General features: G+C 41.8%; 1 protein-coding gene across 25 annotated transcripts in view; it reads left to right on the top strand.

Annotated features, from left to right (window-relative positions):
- Positions 1–10,375: 10,375 nt before the first annotated feature.
- ZBTB38 (zinc finger and BTB domain containing 38) overlaps positions 10,376–12,059 on the top strand; it is an 80,263-nt gene continuing 78,579 nt past the window's right edge. For 24 of the 25 annotated variants that reach the window (XM_054480166.2, XM_063662239.1, XM_063662247.1 and 21 more), the window contains exons 1-2: positions 10,420–10,904; positions 11,980–12,054. The gene's annotated coding sequence lies outside the window, so the exon portion shown is untranslated. Of the gene's footprint in view, positions 10,905–11,979; positions 12,055–12,059 lie in introns of all 25 variants that reach the window. The other variant, XM_054480162.2, reaches the window with a different exon arrangement.

Here is a 12,059-nt window from a genome sequence, read left to right on the forward strand (position 1 = left end):
GTTTCCCAATAAAGATCATACACTCTAGTGGGAAGGCTATTATGGTAGCCACATAATCCAAGTTTTCTAAAGTAGTCCTGGTTTGTAATATTCTTTCTTACTGACACAGTATTAGCACCAACAGATTCAGAAACTGTGGTCATATAGCCAATCAGCCTGTGAAAGAGGACAAGGTAAGCACTACAGGAAGTCTATTGAATTCTGCTAATTCAGAGGTGCAAGGGGCATTTCTGCCTGGCTTTCCAGGCAGAAATATTAGGAAGAACATTTGAATTGAACCTCAAAGGCAAGTTAAATTTTGATAGACCAAGATGGTGGGAGGGATCCTGCCAGGCCCAGGGAACAAAGGAGCAAAGGCAGAGAAGCAGTGAAGCACAGGTTGTGTGTCTGGAAGCCTTGCAATCTGTCCAATTGTCTGCCATATGGGGAAGTCATGAGGATTTAAATTAGATGGTAGTTTGAGGCCAGAGGGTGGAAAACTCTGAAAGTCAAGGAAATGAATTTGTGCTTTATTTTCTAGATAATAGATCACCACTGAAATGTTCTTTTAAAAATGGCTTTATTATGATATGATTCACACATCATTCAATTCACCTATTTAAAGTGTAAAATTCACCTTTTTAAACTATAATTCAAAATTTTTTAGTATAGTCACAGACAAATGCAACCATCAACACAGTCACTTTTAGAAAATTTTCATCACTTCAAAAAGAAACCTTGTACCCTTTGGCAGTCACCTCCCTAAGCCCCTATCTCCAACCCAGCCCTAAGCAACCACTAATCTATTTTCTGCCCCTATAGATTTCCCTGTTCTGGACATTTTATATGCATGAAAACATAGAATTTGTGGTCTTTTGTCAGTGGCTTCTTTGATTTGGCACAATACTACCACTAAAGCCTTGAACTACAGAATTCTCTAACCAAACTGGCTCTTTGGAGAGAAGGGACTGGATTCAGGATGGTGAATGGGGGCTGCGAGACCAAGGAGAGCCATTAGGAGGCCAGTGAGTAGCTGTTATGTGGTCACATGAGTGCTCAGTAAGGAAGATTCTGGCTGCAAGTAAGGAACACTGAACTACAAATGGCGTAAATGACAAAGACATATGATCTTACTAACAGGAAATCTGGAAGTAGGTGGTTCTTGAGTTGGCCCATGACTTACCAGTGTTGCCAAGGACCCAGCTCTTCCACTTTTCTCTCCATTGTCTTAATGTACTGGTTTTTACACTCTGACCTTCCCCCTCATTGTTGGAAGATGCTGCTGCTCTTCAAGGAATCACCTCTTCATACAATTGCCTTCAGAAACCTGAATCTCTGGCTTTTAAGGAAAGAAAGTTTTCCCAGTGCCCTACCCAAGAAACTTCCCTTCATGTGCCATTGGCCAGGATCATCCCACACATCCATGCCTTAGTTGTGAGGTAGGCTGAGCATGTGCCTATCTGCCATTGTCAGCCCCTACGGTGGGTGGTGAGCTCTGCCCAGCAAGAAGGAAGGGAGAGGTGGTGGCAATTGTGTAGGCTAACAACAGTGTTTGCCACAAGAGACAAAGAAGATCCAGGATAGTAGAGCATTCTTAGTCCAGCAAAGGACAGTATTTTTTGAAGATAAGAATGTGGTCAAATGGCACGGTGAAGATAAGAAAAACAGTAATCAATAAAAAGATAATGGGGCCAGGTGCAGGGGCTCATGCCTGTAATCCCAGCACTTTGGGAGGCCAACGCAGGAGGATCACTTGAGCCCAGGAGTTCGAGACTGGCCTGGGCAACACAGCAAGACCTCATCTCTACAAAAAGTTAAAAAATTAGCCAGGCATAGTGGTGCATGCCTGTGGTTCCAGCTACTCAGGAGGCTGAGGTGGGAGGATTGCTTGAGCTCAGAAGGTTGAAGTTGGAGTGAGCCATGGTCACACCACTGCACTCCAGCCTGGGCAACAGAGCAAGACCCTGTCTCATAAACAAAAACAACAAAATTTTTTTGAGTTGTCTCAGTTTTTCTTATAAATTTGTCATAAGATGAAGTTTTAAAACCTCATATTCAATAGAAAACCAACAGTGCTTCCTACAAAGTGCCCATAATAATAAATACAAAAAGAACAAAAGAATCTTACTAATCTCTAGTTAGACAGCATAGCCTACAGAAGATTCTAATCCTGAACCAAGCTCTCTACAAAAGGGTGAGATCCCCAAGTGTCAAAGAGGCATTAAAGACACGCACCACACGATTCAGCATCCTCTAATGTCTGTCATAGACCATCTTAGCTCTGTGACCCCACAGTGCTAAGCATCCTAAGCTTCTGGGAACATGCAGGAGATCCTTATCTTTGATCTGAAGAGGTACTCTGTTTATTAAATATGAAAAATTATAATTTGTGCTGTTGACTGTAACTCCTGTATGACAAGCAAAGTCAAAAGAATCCCCTGTGTGCCTTGATGCTTGTTTCAGCGTGTGCCTGGAGAGAGGGATGAATGTCTTAAGCTTTGCTATCAGAAATTGCCATTTTTGTACATCAAAAAGGGTCTACAATTGTCATTTCTAATACAGTTTGGCCTAATCAACCACCAAGGATGTTAACATTGATTCTGGGGAGGCATGAGGGGATGGAAAATCTTTTAATCATATTTTATTATATTATTCTTATTTATGAGCATGTATTATTTTTGAATCATTAACAATTCTAATTTTTAAAAAAGTAAGGAACAAAAAGAGAGTGCTTAGTCTGAGCTGTCAAAAGCTGTGAATAAGCTGTAAGTCCCTGGGCAGGTCCCGTCATTTTTCTAGTCTAGGATTTCTTCACCTCGGCACTATTGACTTACTGGACCAGATAGTTGTGTTGGGGTGGGGGGCTGTCCTGTGTATTGTAGGATGTTTGGCAGCATCCCTGGCTTCTACCCACTGTTGACAGTATTACCCCCCAAAATGACAATAAAAAACTCTCCAGATGTTGCCAAACGTTTTCCAGGGGGCAAACGCACCCCTGGTTGAGAACCACTGCTCTTGTCCTCAATTTCTCATCAGTAAAAGGAAGCACAGAACCAAGTGCTTTAAGCTCGCCTAAAGCACCAAATTCTCTGACTCTGTCAATGTCAAATCTGTAAATGTGTTTTCCAGAAGCTATTTTCCTCCAGAGCCACTAGAGGGGACACTCTGCTACACAAAGGACAAAAACAGAGCACTCAGGGAACTTTGTTTTCCTCTCCTCTTGACTTTGTTTCTGTTTCTGACTGCCCCAGCCTTAAATAAATAGTCTTTGATGTTGAGTGTGATAACCCCTCACCATGAAGCATGAAGAGTTGTTTGTCTTGTGCCTGGTGCCATAAAAGTCAGTGTTTTTAGATATGGCGGGGAGGGGAGAGCAAAATGTTCTCTGCTTTTCAAACATTCTTTGTAAGGTAGTCAGATGAATCATGCCTCTAAAAAAAGATATGCATTTCCATAAGCGGAGCCTGCAGGACAACCAGGCTGGGAGGTGGAAAATCGAGTTCTCTTCCTGGTCCTGCCACTTCTGGGCTGTGTGACGTTGGCCAAATTTCTTGACTTCTCTGGTTTTATATAGATAACAGAACTGAGGAAGCTGAGGCTGAGAAGTTAAGGTCACACAGTATGTTAAGTGGTCAAGCAAGGACTTGCGTCTGACCCATCAACTTCATAGAATAGTTGTGAAAACCAAATGAGATGGAGAACGTGAAAGAGTCTTGAAAAATAGAAAACCCCACACAAGTTCAAGGTGTGAATGTGTAGATATTGTGGGAATGAGAGAAGGGGATGGCTACGGGGTGGCATGAGGGAGCAGGGTAGGTCCACACAGCAAACAGAAGTTACTCCTTCTCCAAGTGTTGTAAATTACAGGAAAGAGCCTCAGTGCCCCCAAATACTTCACTACTGATGGAGCTTCATCCCTAGGGCTTAAGGTCTCCATCCCTATAAAAGTGGACAGATCACTAAGAGGAGTTTACTTTATGCTCTGATGAGTTGTTTATACACCTTAGCGAAAGTGAGGGATTTTTAAACATTTTTTTTCAAACCCTGAACCACAATAGAAAATATGTTTCACAGAGAGACCCAGCTCACATACATATTATAAAATCTAAATGAAAGTGTTAGTTATAATGTACTTGGATCTCTTCTATTGTTTTATTTTATTCTATCACTTGAAACCCATGCTGACCCACCAAATAATGAGTCCTGACCTGCGCTTGAAGGTATTATACTAGAAGGTTTTGTGGAGGGGAAAGAGTATAGGGTCCTGGAGCTGGTCTAGGGAGGAAACAGATGTGTCCTCCAAACAATACGCAAAGAGCCCTAAAGATGAACTTTTTACAAGTTTTATAGTTTTCCAAGGGCTGATTCTCTGAGGCGTGATTCAGGAGGAAGAAAAGAGAACAATAATTCCAAATTTGAATTCCCAAAATTCACCCGAATGAGTGAGGATGGGCCATTGGGTAGCAACCTCTGGACTGGATTCTCAGAGGTTATGATCTAAACCCCCCACATCATTAACATAAAATACAGATAACATAAAATATAGATAGCATAAAATAACCACCAGCACAAAAAACATTTTTAATCCAACATTTACTGAGCCATTATTATATATCAGACATTGCACTAAGCACTTTACATGAATGATAGGACATAAATTAAGTTTAAGTGTTCCCTGATTTTCTTCTCTTCCTGCCCACTAACAAGAGTTCTGGCTTTGTCTGTCCAATTTCTTTTTCTGCCCCATCAGAAGAAGAACTGGACAGAAGCAGAAGGACCAGAGGAATGCTGATTAGGACTGGAGAAAAAGATTTTAGGGAGTTTGGGAGAAAGGGACGCAGAAGCTATGGGGTGTAAGGGCCTTGGATAGGAGGGGAAAAGGATGCTGAGGGGAATTGAAGGGGCTCTTTGTGATGTTTGAGAAATGCAAGTATTAATATGAGTTAATTAGAAATTACTTTTGGTGACTAGACTGGGTTTCTTGGGCTGCAACCCTGCCCCCCACCCCAAGACTGCACCCTGTAGGTCATGGTCTGAATAGGGTTACATATGCATTATCTTATTTAATCTGCATAACAAACCCATGAGGTGGTATTAGTATTTCCTTTTTCTCAGACGAAGAAAAAGAACTTGATACAGTCTAAGTAACCTTACATTACATGCAGCTAATAAATAGTGAAACCAGGACTGGGACTTAAGACTTTTGATCATGAAAGCACAAGCTCTTAAGTCCATGAGCATAGATGATTCCCAGTATAAATAATACCAGTTAATAAAATACTCGAGAATAAATTTAACAAAAGAATTGCAAGACTTGTACACTGAAAACAACAAAACATTGCTGAAATAAATCAAAGATCTAAATAAATGAGAAGGCTTCCTAGGTTTATGAATCAGATGACTGAATATTGCTAATATGGGATTACTCCCAAAATTGATCTGCAGGTACCATTTAACATCTATCAAAACCCCAGCTGTATTTTTTGCAGAAATTGAGAAGCTGATCCTAAAAATCATATGGCAGTGCAAGGGATCCAGAATAGCCAAACAATTTTGAAAAAGAACGAAGTTGGTGGACTCACACTACCTAATTTCCAAACATAACATGAAGCTATAGTAATCAAAACAGTGTGGTACTGGCATAACAATAGATATCTAAATCAATGGAATAGAATTAAGAGTCCAGGAATAAATATTAATATTTATGGTCAGTTGATTTTTGACAAAGGGGCCAAGACAATTCAATAGAGGGAAGAATAAATAAACTCTTTATTTTAGAATAGTTTTTTAAATAAACTCTTTATTTTAGAATAGTTTTATATGTACAGAATTGTTGTAAGAATAATCTTTTCAACAAATAGTTATGGGACAACCAGATAGCCACATGAAAAGAATGAATGTGGATCCGTATCTCACACCATAAGCAAAATTAACTTAAAGTGTATCATAGATCTAAATGTAAGAACTAAAACTATAAAACTCTCAGAGGAAAACTCAGGTGTAAATCTTCATGACCTTGGGTTAGATAATGTTTTCTCAAATATGATGCCAAAAGTACAAGTGATGAAAGAGAAGATTGATAAGTTGGACTTTATCAAAATTAAAAACTTTTATGCTTCAAATAACACCAACCAGAAAAGAAATGACAACCATAGACAGGGAGATAATATTGTAAAATATATATCTGATAAGGGACTTGTGTCTGGGGTATATAAAGAATCCCTAAAACTCAAAAATTAAAAAAAAAAAAAATTAGGCTGAGCGTGGTGGCTCACGCCTGTAATCCCAACACTTTGGGAGGCTGAGGCAGGTGGATCACCTGGAGTCAGGAGTTCGAGACCAGTTGGACTTCATCAAAATTAAAAACTTTTATGCTTCAAATACCACCAACCAGAAATGAAATGACAACCATAGACAGGGAGATAATATTGTAAAATATATCTGATAAGGGACTTGTGTCTGGGATATATAAAGAATCCCTAAAACTGAAAAATTAAAAAAAAAAAATTTTAGTCCAGGTGGCTCACGCCTGTAATCCCAGCACTTTGGGAGGCTGAGGCAGGCAGATCACCTGAGGTTGGGAGTTCAAGACCAGCCTGACCAACTAGAGAAACTCCATCTCTACTAAAAATACAAAATTAGCCAGGCATGGTGGCACATGCCTGTAATCCCAGCTACTCGGGAGGCTGAGGCAGGCGAATCGCTTGAACCCGGGAGGTGGAAGTTGTGGTGAGCTGACATTGTGCCATTGCACTACAGCCAAGGGAATGAGAGGGAAACTCCATCTAAAACAAAAAAAAAGAAAAGAAAGAAAAAATAAATGCCCAATTTGAAAGATAAAGGATTTGAATAGACAGTTCTCCAAAGAAGATATACAAGTGACCAATAAGCTCCTGAAAACACACTCAACATCATTAGTCGTTTGTTAAATGCAGTTCAAAATCACAATAAGATATCACATTGTACCCACTAGGATGGCTATAATAAAAAAGACAGGCAATAACAGCGTTGGTGAGGATGTGGGGAAATCAGAACCCTCATAAATTGCTAGTGAGAATGTAAAATGATGCAGCACTTTGGAAAACAGTTTGATAGTTTCTCACAATGTTAAACATAGTACGATATCACTCAGCAATCCCACTCTTTTGTGTCTACCCAAGAGACATGAATGCATGTCCACAAAAAAAAAAAACTTGCACATGAATGTTCATAGCAACATTATTCATAACAGCCAAAAAGTGAAAAGAACTGAAGTGTTCATCAACTGAGATTTGGATAAACAAGATGTTGTATACCCACACAGTGGAATATTATTTGGGCATAAAAAGGAATGAAGTACTAAAATATTCTATGCCTTAGTTCATTCGCTGTTGCTTAAACAGAACACTTGAAACTGGGTAATTTATAAAGAAAAGAAATTCACTTCTTACAGTTATGAACGCTGAGAAGTCCAAAGTCTAGGGATCACATCTGGTGAGGACCTTCTTGCTTGTGCGGACTCTCTGCCAAGTCCCAAGGTGACACAGGACATTACATGGCAAGGTGGCTGAGAGTGCTAGCTCAGGTCCCTCTTCCTCTTCTTATAAAGCCACAAGTCTCTCTCTTGTGATAACCCATTAATCCATTAACCAATTAATCCATTAATCCATGAGTGGATTAACCACCTCTGAAAGACCCCACCTCTCAGTACTGCCATATTGGAGATTAAATTTCAACATGAGTTTTGGAGAGGACAAATATTTGAACCATATATTGTACGATTCCATTTGTGGAAAATGTCCAGAAGAGGAAAATCTATAGAGACGGAAACTAGATGAGTGGTCATCTAGGGCTGGTAGGTGGGGACAAATGAAGAATGATACCTAATAAGCACAGTGTTTTTTGGGGTGGTGACAAAAAGTGTTAAAAAAATAGATTACAAATTACATAATTCTGTAAATACACTAAAACCCATTGAATTGTACACTTTAAGTGAGTGAACTTTATGGTATGTAACTTATACCTTAATAATTTTTTTTAAAGAGAGGGAATGAAATGAGAGAAATCTAAGTCAACAAGTATAGACAAGTCTTCCAAGGAATTCCTTGCATTCATAAAGGTTTGGTTTTAATTACCAGCATTTAACTGCATTTGTTGTAGCAAAGGAGGAGGATGCTCCACTTCATGTAGAGACTAGGGAAGTGCTATTGTACTTACTTCTCTGTATCTCCAAGTGGATATTTTTCCCAGTTCTCTGATTTTATTTTCACTGTCAGTATCAACCCCAGAGCATATAACCCAAGAATCTGTGTCTCACTTAAGCTTACTGATCATTTCTGCTTCTTTTCTTTATTTTTCTGTTCACATTATCCTGATAGGATGCAGGGTGAAGAAATAATCAGCCTCTGTTAATCTTACTAGAGAAATAAATACCTGTGTATATGAAGCAAGCAAGGCCACTGAGTCTTTGGGGAAACAGAGCAGGGAGGTGCCCAGAGGCATTTTCTGCAGAGAAGGAAGAAAAGAATAAACAAGTCTTCTGCCAAAAATGCCTGGAACTTAAAGCGATTTCCTCAGCCCAAGATCAGGCTGTGTGCAGACACTGACAGTGAACCTGATCAGTTGCTGCTGCTCCCTTGATTAAAAGCATGTGGCTTTCTCTCTTGTGAAATTCACCTCTATAAATTCCACCTGCCTAGGGATTCAAACTACATGGAACAAGTGCAATTCCTCAGAGTAGCAAATGGCAGAGCTCCCAGGAACAAGGTAGAACTACACAATGTCCCAGGCATCAGAGGCATAGATTGCCTGAGCAAGGGAGAGTGGTCTCTGTGACCTGACACTCCACCCACAGTGGGAAGGAAAGCTGTGGGTGTGTTATCGAGGAGGCCTCCACAAGGGGCTGGAAATTCCTGGTTTTGTCTTCCTCTTGGAATGAGACATTTACTCTAAGAGAATCATGGAAAAGTACAAACCACAGAATCATAAACCACAGAGGGAGAAGCTACCTCGTAGGTCATTCTTATGCTGGGCCCAGATACCCTGATAAGCAGATGTTCTCTTCTCGCCACCCCTCCTCGTCTTTGCTTGCTCACAGCCATTGCCAGGACTCTTCCTCAGGCCCAGAAAGGCAGCTGATTCCTGGTAGGAGGGCGCTAAGAGCAGAGAGTAACTACCATTGTCAGGTCCAGATCTGTTCCCAATCCCTTCTCACTCCTCCTGCACTCTAAAACCACACCACAGTTCCAACTCTTTTTCTGAGTCTGGAGTCTTTGAGAGTGCCGTCATGTCCTTCTTCCTGTAGCCTTCTTGTCCACCCCAGATGGACTGACCCTCCCACCTACATCATTGAGGCCAGAAGGCAACAAAGACAAGCATGGACTCTGGCTCCCACCGAGGTACTCTGTCCCCCATGGCTCTCGCATTATGCATCTACACATGCCACAGGCTTGCGTCCATCCGACCTCCCTAGTTTCTCATCTGCATTTGAACCTGATGACTGACTCGCCCTCCTGGCCACGCTGAGTAAGCCACCCACTTGCCAAACCTCAGACCTGGTGTTGACGCAGTAAGAAGGCATGAGGCCCATGTTGCCAGAACATTCCTAATTGTTTCACTGTTTCCTTGTAGGATGTGGTTTCAAGTCCCATCTTTATCTTTGTCTCCTTTCTCCTGGCCAGGGTGCCCTTGGTCAATATTCCTTCATTCACTCCAGCCACTCAGCACCGTGATTAAGAAAACAGGATGTGAGATTAGATGATCCAGGCTCTGCCATGAACTAACTAGCTGTGAGGCTTTAGAGGAGTGTCTTAACCTCTCTGAGCATCCATTTCCTCCTCTATAGCATTAGGAATAGTAATAGTACCTACCTCACAGCTTTTTTGTTGTGATAATACCAATAAATGAATAATCTTCATAAAGCACAGAGGCTTGAATGTTCACTCTAAGTATTTAATATGTGTCCTCTACTATTTTATTTTACAATTATCATTCCTTAATTCATCATATAATTACCAAGCCTCATGCCAGGCACTGAGATATAAATATCCCCTTTAAAGAGTGGTCATGTCTTAAATCCAGGAAGAGCTAGTTCATGTTGGCACCCAGGGTAGGGAGCGAAGCCCAGGGCCACAGCACAGAGGCAGAGGAGAATAGACACTGACCACCAGGAGCTGCCCGGGGATGGTGACAAAAGTGCTTTCCACCTTTCCACATCTCTTTCAATACCACTGCAACTCCTTGAGTAAGGTGGGCACCCCACAGAAGAAGGGGGATGGCAGAGGGGCAGTGAGAGGTCCCCAGGGAAACACCCTCTTCTTCTTCCCTGCTTCTCTGACAGAGCACGGCCATGCCTCTGCCATGCAGGAGGGTGATGTCCTTTGGGGAGGCCTTGTTGAATCTGTCCGGGGCTGTTCCGGAAGTAGGAAGGGCGGCTGGGGGTGGGGAGACGGCAGGAATGTTCTCCTGGCCTGCTGGTCTGTGCCGGCGAGTGTGCTGAGAGGAGGGCCTCTGGACATCAAAGGTTCCTTTTGTCCCCTTCCGAGTGGCAGGGCAGCCCGGCCCGGGCTGCTGGCGATGACTCAGGCCTGGCCCTGACGTCACCCACACCCGGCCACTGGCCTCCCTCTGAAGCCAGGAAACTAGTTGGGGAGTGGCACTCGCAGCTGCAGCAAATCTCAAACTAAAGAGGCAACGGCCTTTCTCTTCCTCTCCATCTCCCTATAGCACACCTTTTATTTCTTTTCTTCTTTTTTTTAAGCCTCACGAAAGATTTTACTTGTAGATCAACTTTCAAAATGTAGGAAGTCAGAATGGGTGACATCATCAGAAAAATATGTGGAGCTGATCACCACAAGAAGTGAAGAACCCAGAGCACGAAAGCGGTTGTGACTCCTGGGCCCAGGGAGTTGACAGCGTCTGGGCTTCAGAGGAGCCAGCGCCTCCGAGTAAGTGAAGGCCCACTTTTGGCCCCCCCTCACTCAGCGCCCTTCACCGTAGGGCGCCATCTTGTTCCCTGACGCCTACAGCTTGCCAAGCCCCAGCGCAGAGTTGGGAGTAGGGACTGCATTTGGGAGACCCTCTAAATACGGCCCCAAAGGGATCTGATATCTCTCTTCTCCACAAGATCAGAAAAGAATGCAAACAAAACAAAACAAAACAAAAAAATACCAAGACGGAAACCCTGGGGAGAATGGCCCAACTGATGCCTTTCCCTGTCAACCCTCTTGTTTTGCCTCCTCTTCCTCCCCTCACCTGAGTACTCCGTTTCAGACTGTCAGAATGTTTGTTCAGAGTTCTGGATTGTTTGCTTCCTAGATCTTATACTGAGCAATCAGACATAAAAATAAACCCTGTTCTAGGCAAATACGTGTCCTGTGCCATCAAATGGTATTTTCACACTTAACTTGGTAAAATATGACAGCTCTGGTAAAAAGATGTACACAATTGTGCTGCCTTTACTGAGCACGTTTCTGATTGTTCTGTGTATGAACGTGCATTATCTTATCGCCCTGTTTACAGAGGACTTGTTTTCATTCCTACTTGTGCCATCGTATCTGGGATGATATTAAACACAAAGACACAATGTGTCTGTTTTAACTTTGTCTAAAAACTCATAGTTCTTTACAAAGCCTATAATTTCACGACCTCTGGAAGTTCCTACCCAAGAAAGTTAAATTCCCAAGAGAAAAGTTTTGACGTATACATGAGAATAGCACGTAGGCATAGAAATCATACACTGATTTTCCTGGCTTCTAAGTCATCCCCTGAGTCAGCATCTAGTCTTCATATAACTGATGTATCAGGGGAGATCTGTTCTTCAGAAATTCTATGTTAAAATGATTGGGAGCGGGGAGGCGTAAGTCTCATTTTAAAGGCAGTAAGGAAGCTTGTCATTTACTGGAAAACAGTGGCATATTCCTTTGTAAATGGACAACTCCCTTTGGAAATTAACTATCACACACTAAAATATCTGTTTTATAGGCCTTATGTTTTACTTTTTGTTTTACTTTAATATATTAGGTTGTCTTGAAGTGAGGCTCTGCCGTAGTCCTGTCCTTCTGGCTCTAAGATCTGAATGTTGTGACCACTAATTTGGTAAG

This window comes from Pongo pygmaeus, chromosome 2 (genome assembly GCF_028885625.2).
Source record: "Pongo pygmaeus isolate AG05252 chromosome 2, NHGRI_mPonPyg2-v2.0_pri, whole genome shotgun sequence".
NCBI lineage: Eukaryota > Metazoa > Chordata > Mammalia > Primates > Hominidae > Pongo > Pongo pygmaeus.